Raw genomic sequence first — 12,996 nt, 5'->3', positions numbered from 1 at the left:
TTCCTTATGCAAATTTAAAATGATTTATGTATAACTTGAAAGTAGAAACTATAAACTTGCATATGATAAATCATTCGTGAAATAAGTAATTGCATATGATCTTTTCATGAATCATATCTTGCATCAAATATGTCATTGATATAAAATCATGAAAGATAGTGATTGTTTTATGGTAGGCAGACCCTACATTTTTTAGATAATTTGTACACCCAAACTTAGATTCTACCAAAACCTAGAGATTAGAATAGTAATATAATGAACTATCTATTACACCAAAGTCTAAATTCATGATATGACAATACAAGGTAATGGTCAGTTTTTGACACTAATACCGACCAAAATGACAGTATTTCTTTTACTTTTGTAGGCACAAAGTCACGGTATTAGTGTTAGTATATACGGATAGAAAAAGTGTCGTTATATACCGACACTTTACAAAAGCTTCTAAAAAAAAGTATGGGGTAGAATAGGGCTTGTTTTTGTATGTATTTTATTAAAAGGTAATAGTTACACATGCTCATACAAAATTTCCTCAAACTCTCCAATCATCATATCTTATGTATTAAAACACTGTCCCTTAGGGGAGATGCAAAATTAGATACAAAATGGAAGCATTGCTGAAGGTATACTAATTACAAAATAGCAAAGTTGCCAAAGGTATACTACTACAAAATGGCAACATTGCCGAAGATATACTACTACAAAATGGCAACATTGCCAAAGGTATACTACTAATCTGACTCCAAACTACTATAATTGAGCCGTGCCTCCATGTGATCCCTTGCCCTCTCCACCTATGCATGATCCCTTGGCCTCCTCTTTGTCCAATGGGTCTCCACAGCTTGCAAGCTCCTCCTCCTTTGTGTCGCATGGGGTTCCCAAATTTCCATCCTAAGAATGAAACAATTAAAAAAATAAGATAGTGCGGTGTATGTGTATTGGAAGGTAGGTGTTTCTAGTGTTTTGGGGAGCTTTTATTAGGGTTTTGGTTTGTGGCCGATTTGACATTTTCATAATACACATCATCAAACCCGATAGCATGCCCTATGGACTATTTGTGTTTTGAAGCATTTTAGGCCACATTGCACTTGTTTGGGATATCCAATCTTGTTGACGTGTATCACCGAAGGGGGAAAAACCGACAGCTAAAATTTTGCTACCACAACAACACAATGCATCCATAGACATGCACATAGATGCATTTCCTTAATTTTAAAAAAAAGTATGGGTGCATCTATTTCTATTTGTGCATCTATTAGCATGTCTACAGACCCGCATCTATAGACCCGTCTATATAATAGATAGACATGCCTAGAGATGCACGTATAGACACGCTATTAGATGCTCTATAGAAATTAAAAAAAAAAAAGAAAGACGTGCTAATAGACGCTCTGCATAATTATTATTTTTTTTAAAGTAGAATTTTGTATGGTTGAACAGAATGCTATGTGTTTGCAAAAATCCCATTTCTACAGTGTGCAATTTAATTCTTACAACCAACTACATTTTAATTAGCACAATTCCACGCACATCTATAGCCTATTAGCCTACGATTACAATTCCAAATAAAACATTACAACTCCAAAACATTTAGTTCACAAGGCATTCATTGATAGAACATTGCACAAGGAAATTGAATGCCAAAAAAATAAAAGGAGTGTATATTAATTCATAGCCCAAAATCTAGCACTACTTCTTCGACTAATCTAAGTCATTTGTGTCCTCACTCCCTTCTTCATCACCTTCTTCGTTGCCTTCTTCCTCCTCGGTATCCTCACCTTCTTCCTCCTGGAATATCCCTAGGGGCCTGTAAACGAGGGACAAAATGTATCAATGTATGAAAAATCAAATCTTTATTTATAATATTGGCATTATTTAAGTACTTTTAAATACCTGGGCGGGCACTCGAGTAGCCCGGATATACTGCTCCTCAGTAATCAACCCCTCATCATAGAATTGTCTCCATGTATGTCCTGTGCGATGTCCACGATGGTAGGCTGTCTCGACAGGAGTAGGGTACCTGCCCACGATATCAAGCTGCAAGATGACACACCTTGTGAATGGGTTAGTACAAAGAAACAACCTCCTAATAAACTACATAAACATAATATAAGTTGAGATTGATACTTACAAATTGGCCCTCCCATGATTCAATACCCCCTGTTCCAAAATGCATGTTTCCATATTACTCCATTTGTATCTTTGTGCCTCCACGTGCTGTAGACTGGGGTCCTGGGGTCCGCCTTCACTGCCTTCATTGCTTTCTTCCATTTATGCTTATGAGCGGTGTGGGGCTGGCCCCTTGGTGGTTGACTTGCCTCTCTCTTGGCAATCTCATCTAGTGCATGCCTCTTAAGCAAAGATCTTTTATTGGCAAGTATAACGATAATCTTTGACTTTGCCCATTTCTCTGTGAACTCAACATTGGGGGGATTGGGATACCTAGAGCATACAGTATTGATGGTCTCATTAGCCAACCTTTTTTGCTGCTCTTTGTATGGAATAAAATAATAAACTGGGTAGAAATGGCAATAGGAAATGATACACAATTTCCAATTTCGCCATTTCTTATGTATGAAATGGCAACAGCTTCTCAAATTGCCATTTTTTTGCAAAAATGATAGTTAGAAATGGCAACTAGTTTTTGAACTGCTCGGGGGGGTCACTATGTATAAACCCTCAATATCACGTGCGTTTAAGGCCTATTTGTAAAATCCCTTATCTGTAATTTTTCCATTAATAAAATGTACCCTTTTTCTATATAAATCTATAAATTTTTCCCAAAATCAATTTAAATACTCCCTTATGTAAATTAATTTTTGTAAAATTTAGATATTAAAAGTATCCTTCTATTGAACTCACGTGATAGGGTTACATATGATGACTGACCCCCCTGAGTTGAACTACCATTTCTTTGGAAGAAATGGCAACAAAAATGGCAACCTTTTATTGTTTGCCATTTCTTAGCAATAATTGGTAGTACCAAATGGTAGCCAATTCTTGACTGCTATTTCTTAATGAAGAAATGGCAGCAAATTCTCGATTGCCATTTCTTATAAGGAAATGGCAACAATTCTTGACTGCCATTTCTTATGAAGAAATGGCAACAAATTCTTAATTGCCATTTCTTGGTAAGAAATGGTAGTCATTTCTTGACTGCCACTTCGTTTAAAGAAATGGCAAGCACTTCTTGACTGCCATTTTCTAAGAAGAAATGGCACCACAAAATGGCAACTATCTTTTGTCTGCCATTTCTTACGAAGAAATGGCAACCATTTTTAAACTGCCATTCTTACCAAGAAATGGCAGCAAAAAATGCATATGTGGAATAAAATTACACAATGGTTGACCATTCAATTGCTGCAAAGTATCTTATCATTGCCAAAGATTCATTACTACCATTCATAACATTGATATTACTGTTACTATTTTTGTATTCTTACCAAGAAATGGTAGCAAAAAATGCGTATGTGGAATAAAATTACACAATGGTTGACCATTCAATTGCTGCAAAGTATCTTATCGTTGCCAAAGATTCAGTACTACCATTCATAACATTGATATTACTGTTACTATTTTTGTATTATCTAAGTGTGAACGATGAATCAAAAGTCCTAAGTGGATCAGTACTCATAGTACATAGTGTGAAGAAGTAATCTAAATTTCTAAGGAATAACTTTTACCTTTTATAACACACGCATTTTACTTGATAACAAATATGATTCAATGGTTGATTGAGAAATAAATAATACAATTTTTACATAGCAAAATAAAATAAAAATTTATAAAGACATTACATGAAGAGTCACTACAAGGCATAGGCTCTTTTTCGACGAAAATACCGACATTTTTTTACATTAATTTTTTTTTTTGGCAGGCGCAAAGGTCGTTATTAACATCGTTAAAAGCATCGGAAAAGAACGATCACTATAAAGCATCACTATATATCAACACTGATAATCGTCACTATATAGCGATGCTGGTAAATGTCGCTATATAGCGACGATTAACGAAACTTAAAAAAAGCATTAGTGGGGCTAAATAGGGCCATAGCAAGCCCTGTTTTGCCCCACTAATGTTTTTTTTTGTAATTATAAAAAAAAGTTTTTTATTACAAAATTTTCCTTGCAAAAAGTGTGATACAAAATCGCTCAAATGAAATGATCGAGCAATAAAAGCAGATACATGTCGAACATATACAACATTGTTTGTTACAAAATTACCCTTTCGAAAAGGGTGATACAAAATCGCTCAAACGAGCCGATATACAAAATGACATACATGGCGAAGTATATGCAAACTGCTACTGCTACTACTACTACTACTACTACTCATTCGAATCATCATCGTCATCCTCGTCCTCATCTTGTTGGCCTGAGATCCTTGGTCCTCTGAGCTACGCTTGCTCCTTGACCCTCGTCAGATGCGTCTGATCCCTGGCCCTCGTGATCGTTCGCCTCTGGTGATGGGATGCTCGAGCTTTGACCCTAAGAGTGAAACCATATAAATTGAAAATTAGATTGGAACTTAAAGAATAAAACAATTTAAGAAGTGAGATTACAAGTAGGAGTAGACTTATACCGTGCGAGCAGCTACCTCAGCCCAATCGACCGTCGCTCCCATTGCCTCTTGCTCAATAAACCATAGCTTTGTTCCTATTTGAAATGCACGTCGCGTCTCTGCATCTGTAGGAAGACGACCCATCGCAGCTTGTTGTGGATCTAATTTACGAGAGTTAGATAAAGTGCATGTAATATGTAGTAAAACAAATAGAACAATACATTAAATGAGAAGAAGTACGTAGACTTACCACGGTTGCCTCGAACGCCAACCATCCGCCTACACCAAAGTGCGAAGTACCTATGGTGTCCAGCCGTCTCCTCGTAGCCCTCCTCTGATCCTCGAACATTTTGGGATGGTCCCTATTCTGCTTCTTAAAGAACTTCCAATTAGCTTTGTCTGCCTAGCTGGGTTTAGCCATCCCTTTTGCGATGAAAGTATGCAAGGTTGATCTACAATGCTTCAAGACCAAACCCATGCACTCTCGCATATAATTCTCATTAAACTCCCAATTTGGTAGGTTAGGGTATTTTTGTTTTAATTCATCGATGACCGCCTGCTTCTTTTGGTCATCTTGATATAGCCAATCGGTAGCAATGCTGCTCTTGAAGTGATGGCTCATCAACCACCTCATGGTGGCCATCACTGCTTTGCCCTTCTATCTTCTATTATCTCTCCGGCAGCCGTGATTTGATAGGAGAGATCCTCGACTGGGTAAGGAGGACTGATGGTAGTGGCAGAGTCAGAGCAAGTGGAAGCTATGCGAGCACTTCCAAAGCGAGGAGTAGCAGTGGGAGTAGGAGAGTGCAAGGGACCTAACTGATACTATGTCTCGGGACCAAGTGGAGACCTGTAGGGATGTGAGTGTGCTGACTCCTCTACATCTCCCGAGTCAGCACAACATAAGCAGCCCCTCCTCTTCCTTCCCTTATAATAGGCACACGCAGGTGATGACCCCTCGGTCGAAGGGGCATGAGGGGACGGCTGGGCAGTAAGTCCAGCTGTCGGTGTAGGAGAGGGAATTGCTGAGGTCCTTTGAGATAGCAGAGAGAAGAATCTCACTACCTCCTCATCGGTCATCTGCGCTACAAACTCGTCGACACTCCCGACAAAGCCATGGGCTGCTAGCAAAGGAGTTCCTCGAGGGGTAGTCGCAATGCTACGTCCGAGAGGAGTCGGACCAGGGGTAGTCATAGGGGTAGTCCCCTGAGGTGTCGCCTGAGAGGAATCAAAGTCCTCTGGAGCATAGAGATCGTGATGTCTCCTCCTGCGAGGTTGTCCATACTCGTCGGATGTGCGATGTGATCCCATGTCTAACATAGGCACAAACACGAAAACAAAAAACAAACATAAGCATAGGCATAGGCATAGGCATAGGCAAATACATATGCTTATGATCGAAAGAGGAAAATGAGACATGCTCATGAGAGAAGGAAAAGAGGGAAAAGAGGGGGGGAAAGAGAGAGGAAAGGAGGAAAAGAGGAGAAGGAAAGAGAGATTGAAAGAGGGAAAAGAGGGGGGGAAAGAGAGAAGGAAAAGAGGAAATTGAAAGAGGGAAAAGAGGGGGGGAAAGAGAGAGGAAAGGAGGAAAAGAGGAGAAGGAGAAGGAGAAGGATACATATGCTTATGCTTATGCATAAGAGGAAGAAGAGGGAAAAGAAACAAAGCATATGCTTATGCTTATGCATGAGCATATAAGCATAAGAGAAGCATAAGAGAAAAAGAGATTGAAAGAGGGGAAAGAGGGGGGAAAAGAGGAAAAGAGGAAAGAGGGGAAAGAGGGAAGAGGGGAAAGAGGGAAAAAGAAGGAGAAGGAGAAGGAGATATATGCTCATGCTTATACATGAGCATATATAAGCATAAAACAAAAAGAGATAAAGCTTAAGCATAAAAGAGAAAGAGAGAAAAAGAGATTGAAAGAGGGGAAAGAGAGAGGAAAAGTGGAAAATAGATTGAAAGAGGGAGACATATGCTCATGCATAAGCATAAGCATAAGCATAAGAGAAGGAGACATATGCTCATGCTTATGCTTATGCATGAGCATAAGAGAAGGAGACATATGCTTATGCTTATGCATAAGAGTAAGAAGAGGGAAAGGAAACAAAGCATATGCTTATGCATGAGAAGAGATGCATAAGAGAAAAAGAGATTGAAAGAGGGGAAAGGGGGGAAAAAGGAAAAGAGGAAAGAGGGGGAAAGAGAGAGGGAAGGAGACATATGCTTATGCTTATGCATGAGCATAAGAGATGGAGACATATGCTTATGCTTATGCATGAGCATGTAAGCATAAAAGAAAAAGAGAGAAAAAGAGATAGAAAGAGGGGAAAGAGGGGGGAAAAGAGAGAGGAAAAGAGGAAAAGAGATTCAAAGAGGGAAAATAGGAAAAGAGGAGAAGGAGAAGGAGAAGGACATGCTTATGCATGAACATATATAAGCATAAAAGAAAAAGAGAGAAAGCTTAAGCATAAAAGAGAAAGAGAGAAAAAGAGATTGAAAGACATCTGGTCATGCTTATGCATGAGCATAAGAGAAGGAGATATATGCTTATGCTTATGCTTATGCATAAGAGGAAGAAGAGGGAAAATAACAGAGATTGAAAGAGGGGAAAGAGGGGAAAGAGGGGGGGAAACAGAGAAGAAGAGGGAAAGGACAAGAGATTAGAAGAGGGGAAAGAGGGGGGGAAAGAGAGAAGAAGAGGGAAAGGAAAAGAGATTGGAAGAGGGGGAAAGAGATTGAAAGATTGAAGGAGAAGGAGAAGGAAAGGAGGGAAAAAGAGATTGAAAGAGGGAAAGAAAAGAAGAGGGGAAAAGAAATTAAAAGAGGAAAAAAAGAAGAGAAGGAAAGGAAGGAAAAAGAGATTGAAAGAGGGGGAAAAAGAAGAGGGGAAAAAGAAGAGGAAAAAAGAAGAGAAAGAAGAGGAGAAAAGAGGGAAAGAAGAGGGAAAGAAGAGGGAAGAGAGGGGAAGAGAGGGGAAGAGAGGATTCCTATGCCCATCACTACAGCTAGCACTTAAGGCGCTAGCTACAGGCCAATGCAAATAATAAAAATAACAAAAGGAAAAAAGAGGAAGCACTTTCTTACTTGGAATAGTCTCGCTCGGTGTTTTGTGGACTGGCCCTACAAAAGAGAGGAAACATACCATTTTCAAATAACTAGTTAGAGGAAGGAGGAGTTTAAAGAAGCAACTTCTCAAAGGGATTGGATTGAGGACACAAGGAGAAAGAGAAGGAAGAGAAATACAAAAAAGACTAGAAGAGGTGAGTCTTTCACAAAATCTCGTTTTTTGTCTTCAATCCTTGAAAATCAAGCATGAAAACTAGCACATAGCCTTAGCAATACAAGGAGAAACATGCTTCAACACTCACAAAATAAAATCTCACAAAAAACGAACCTACATTGCTTAAAGAGACTCACCTTCTTGAAAAACTTCTTTTCACACAAGGAACTAGTACCCACCGTTGGTGTTGCACGTATTGATGGTTTATCGGTAAATCAAAGCTATTTAAGTTCGCGGTTAATATTGGATACCGTTATGGTACGAAACCTTGAGACAAGATCTTATATTTACACGAAATCTTAAAACAGGATGAGGAGGCTGACGAGGGTACGCCTATACCTTCACACTTTGAGCAAGACTATAGTCTCCCGGATGATGACGAGGGTATGGTCAACATGATGGATTCTATTTTTAGGGGCACTACATCCCATGTACGCGTGATGTCAGAGTCTGAGGTCAAAATGCGAGAGTTGCAATCAACACAATTGTATGAGGGTGCTAGGATGTCTAAACCGCGATGCGACGTGCTCTTGGGTGAAATTTCAAATTTTGCACGGACCCACGTCGCTCTCGTGGAACCCATGCCTCCCCAATGAATGTGCAGTCTGTAGGCCACCTCGATCCTCATCATGTGTTGTAAGGGAGGGTAGGTTTTATAGCTTGAGGTCTCTGTGGGAGCTAGTGGTTTGTCCAAGAGACTGTGAGTGGCACAGGATTGAATGCATTCGTGGCACATGCAAGCATTGCAGTTTGAAGCTGAAGAAGAAGACATTCAATGTCTGTCCAAATGAAATGAGGGGAGACAACCATGTTGCTATAAATGGAGGAGATTTGAAAATGTCAATGTTGAAGGATCCGATAAAAAGAGATGGCTACTGTCATATAAGAGCACCCAGCCAATGGAGCTTGTACGTCATGTGGTTCAATCCATCCCAAAATATGTGCTTCACAATTTCATAGCCAGCTGGTAGGATAAGCAGTTCAGGACATGCCTTGCCAATTTTCCCTGTGACACTATTGTATCTGTCATAGATTTTGCAAACAATTATTCTTTTCAAGAGTAAGATGAGATACAAAGTGTTCACTGGTACAACAAGCAGATAAAAATTCTTGTGCATATCACTTATAGTCATTTGCTTGATTCTTCCCTACCTAATGCCAATCTACTTGATGACTCATAGGAGTCCAGGTCAGCGCAACACACTTACCATTTCTACATTTCAGATGATAGGGAAAATGACACCCTATTTGTGCAGCATGCTTTTCTATTACATTGGGAATGGCTGAAAAAGGAAAATCCCCATGCAGAAAATATAAAACAACATTGGGTGTGGTCAGATAGTGCTGCCTCTCATTTTAAATCAACACCTGCATTCTACTTCGTCTCAAGATTCAAATCACTGACTGGTCTAGACATGATGTGGAATTTCTTCGGGTCTAGCCATGGCAAGGGTGAACATGATGGATGCGGTGTTATTATTAAGTAAGCTATGTTTAAACACCAATTAACATGCCCTCAAGAAAAACTCAATGATGCCCATGATGCTGTAACATGGCTTACAGCAAACCTCTCCACAAGAGTGCATTCAACATACAGTAAACAAAGCCTTAAGAATACTGTAGTACATAGAGTGTTCCATGAAGTGAAAGTGGATGAAGTGCAAAGGAGAAGCCAGCACGATTGCGAGAAAATTAAAGGAGCTCATGCTTTGCACAGCATATGGGGATTTTCAAACAATTAACTGATTAAAACGAGAAAACTTTCATGTTTCTATAGTACATGCATTATAGGGGATCATGAAGATTGTGAGAACATTGCAACTGCAAAGACATGCAATCGAGTTCAAGTTTTTCCTCTACATTCAGATGGAGTCACAAAAAATGGAGAGACAAATGACTCGCCACAGTTTGGGGAGAGTTTCGATGACCTCATTGACTGTCTGGAACAGGGGGATAACTTTGTAGTTGTCACAGATTCTAGGGAGAACGAGGAAGATGAACCATACTTTCTGTTGCAGTGTACAAAACCTAAGTACAAGGTTGAGGAAACATTTAACTTGGATAATTGGGGAACAACCTATGCGAAGTGGGATGTAGTAATCAGAGCTTTTGGCACAAAAAACATCCAAGAGAGGCTGCAATTATGAACTACTACATAAGAGTCCGCAAACATGTGTGTACTCTCATCTAGTAAGAGCTATTAAGTTCCAGATGCAACCTGTGCCACAAAAAAAGAAGGGCAAGAGTGTCTTCAAATTGGATTTAGACACACATGAGCATATCTTGGGGTGTCTTGGAGCAGTGGACGAGGATGACTGAGATCATACTAAGAAAATGTATCTAGTCTCATTGCAGGGAAACAATATGTCCACTTGTCCTACAAAATGGAATTTGTATTAAGACTGCTTCTTATATCCCAAATGACCATCGTGATGATTTTATTAAATTATTTTTGTAAATCCCTAACGATAAAACCCATGCTTTTTTTAGTATATCCCAAAAACCACCGTGTTAGTTTTCCATAACGAATCCACACATCCTACAAATCCATTCATCTTGTAATAATAGAAGCAAACCACCGCATTGGTGGCTATTCATATCCTAGTGTAAACCAACCACCGTGCTGGCGATAACTTATCCTGCACTACTACTGTGCTATCCCTACACTACTGCCGTGCTATCCTAGAATTTGTTGCACACTGCTATACTAAAAGAACGCCCTTTAGAGTATTTATCATTTTCTTAACCGCCAGATTTCATCCCATGCTTGCTTTAGTATATCCTAACAACCACTGCACTGGTTTCCCATAATGAATCCATTCATTTTGTAATAATAGAAGCAAACCACCATGCTAGTGGCTGTTCATATTATTCTAGTGCAACCAACCACCGCACTGGCAATAACTGTCCAACCTAGGCCATACATTTCTTAACATTATTTTCTTAATTTAACATTGTTTCTTAATGAAATTTATTTTAACATTTCATAATGATAGCCAATTCATGCCTCTTCATTAAATTTTCTTATCTAAAGGAGAACTTTGAGTCCTTTAAATGCGACCATTATGCTTCAAAGAACAACACATCCAAAAAGGTGCATCAATATGTTTTTAGGCTATTTGTAACACCAATTATTTTGACCTTGATTTCATTTTCCAAGATAATGACTTTGTGAGGTAGACATAGCTATTGTAGGTTAGAGAAATCATTTTCTATTGTAGCTATTGTAGTTTTCTACTTAGACATAACATTTCTTTTAGTTGAAATTGAAAACACTAAATTTTTTTTTTTTAAAACACTTCATTCTTGATCTCACCATTCAATAAATTAATCTTTATGACCTTTTAATTCATGAGGCAAGTGGCTTTACATGGGTCGAAGTTATGGATGCCTTAGAAGTAAATTAAACGAATAGGCCTTCGCCTGATTATCAGAATGGGACATCTTGATATTACTAAGGGGATTTCTCTAGACTGGTCATCTTGCTTAATAATGAAAAGTGAATGGGTAAATATTAGTAGGCCTCATTGTTCATGGAGACAATGTGAGATAATATATTATCCTCCATCAAGTGCCACTTGTATGTATCACTTATTCAACTTATAATTTCTTATGCTCCAAGGGAGTTTTCATATTACACAAGTCATCTTCCCTACTTTTGTTTACATTCTAGGCCTTGATGACCTTGACAAGGTCTTCCCCTAATGAGTTTTTGTAGAAGTTCCTTAGGGAAGCCCAATGTCATAGATTTGTTCCTTAAATCATTTGAGACTACAAAGTAATACCACGGTGGCTATGTCTCTTAGCTATGGCTTGTAAGAATCCTACTAATATGGAGGATCTACCACATTGGAGGGGTTTTCCTTGATTTTCTTTGTTAGCAAGGGGGGGTTGTAGCTAGTTTTTCTTGTTCTAACCAATCTATGTTGATGTACTCATGTCATAACCAATTTCCCATGCTTTTGCTTTGACCTAGCAATTGTCCGTGCTTTTCGTCTCACAATAGATCTTTGGAAATTGGGAGGGCCTAGCTAAAGACATATTTAGAGAAAGAGAAAATCTTTTTACATGATGGCCTCAGATTCCACAATGGTAACAAGCTCAAGGTAGTTTTCATACCCTTTTCTTTCTCTTATGTTGACATAGGAGTATGATAACTTATACAACCAATAGGGATATCCCTCAAATTATGCGATTCCATATCCATCACAGTCTTGGCCTTGTGGATCCAATCCTTAAATCTTATTGTCCCTAGGCATTTTGGACTACTTGGATGGCTACTACTATCAACTTCATAACTAGCATTCTCATATCTTTGAGGGGGATGAAAACCAAATTCATCCATCAAACAAGCCACTTAAGGGATATTAGGTTCTTTACCATGATTTTGCTAGCTCCAAAATCCCACATGGAGAATGGCGAGAGAATGGCACTAGTGACATTCTCTATAGAAAAGCCAAACTCACATGGAGAATGGCACCAGTGCCATTCTCCACAATCACACATGGAGAATCATAGTGGTACCATTCTCCCCCACCACAAGGACTTCTTTGTTGGTCTTATGAAATTTTTTGGTTGTAGTTTGTTCACAATTAATACCTGTAATTGTAATGAGAGGGGATGGCATTCAGATGTAGGGACAAGGACATGATGATGGTGGAAATAATTCATGATTTAGAAAAAGTTTTTTCAAATGATCAAAAAATTTATGCATGCATTTTTGGAGATTGGCACCAGTGCCATACTCCAAAAACCCACTAGGGGATTGGCATCAGTGCCATTTCTCTATGTGGTTTACATCAGTGCCATTTCTCTATGTGGTTTGGGGAGAATGGCATCGGTGCAATTCTCCACAATCCCACATGGAGAATGGCACCAGTGCCATTCTCCATAGGGAAGCCAGACTCACATGGAGAATGGCATCATCTCCACAATCCCAGATGGAGAATGGCATTGGTGCCATTCTCCCCCACCACAGGGACATCTTTGTTGGTCTTATGAAATGCTTTGGTTGTAGTTTGTTCATAATTAATTACATGTAATTGTAATGAGAGGGGATGGCTATTAGATACAGGGACAATGTCATGATTATGGTGAAAATAATTCATGCTTTAGAAAAAGCTTTATCAAATTACCAAAAAAATTATTCGCGCATTCAT

Source organism: Dipteris shenzhenensis, chromosome 12 (assembly GCF_047967505.1).
Source record: "Dipteris shenzhenensis isolate YYH24624 ecotype China chromosome 12, Dip_SZ_1.0, whole genome shotgun sequence".
In the NCBI taxonomy this organism is placed as follows: Eukaryota; Viridiplantae; Streptophyta; class Polypodiopsida; order Gleicheniales; family Dipteridaceae; genus Dipteris; species Dipteris shenzhenensis.
This window is presented reverse-complemented; position numbering follows the sequence as displayed.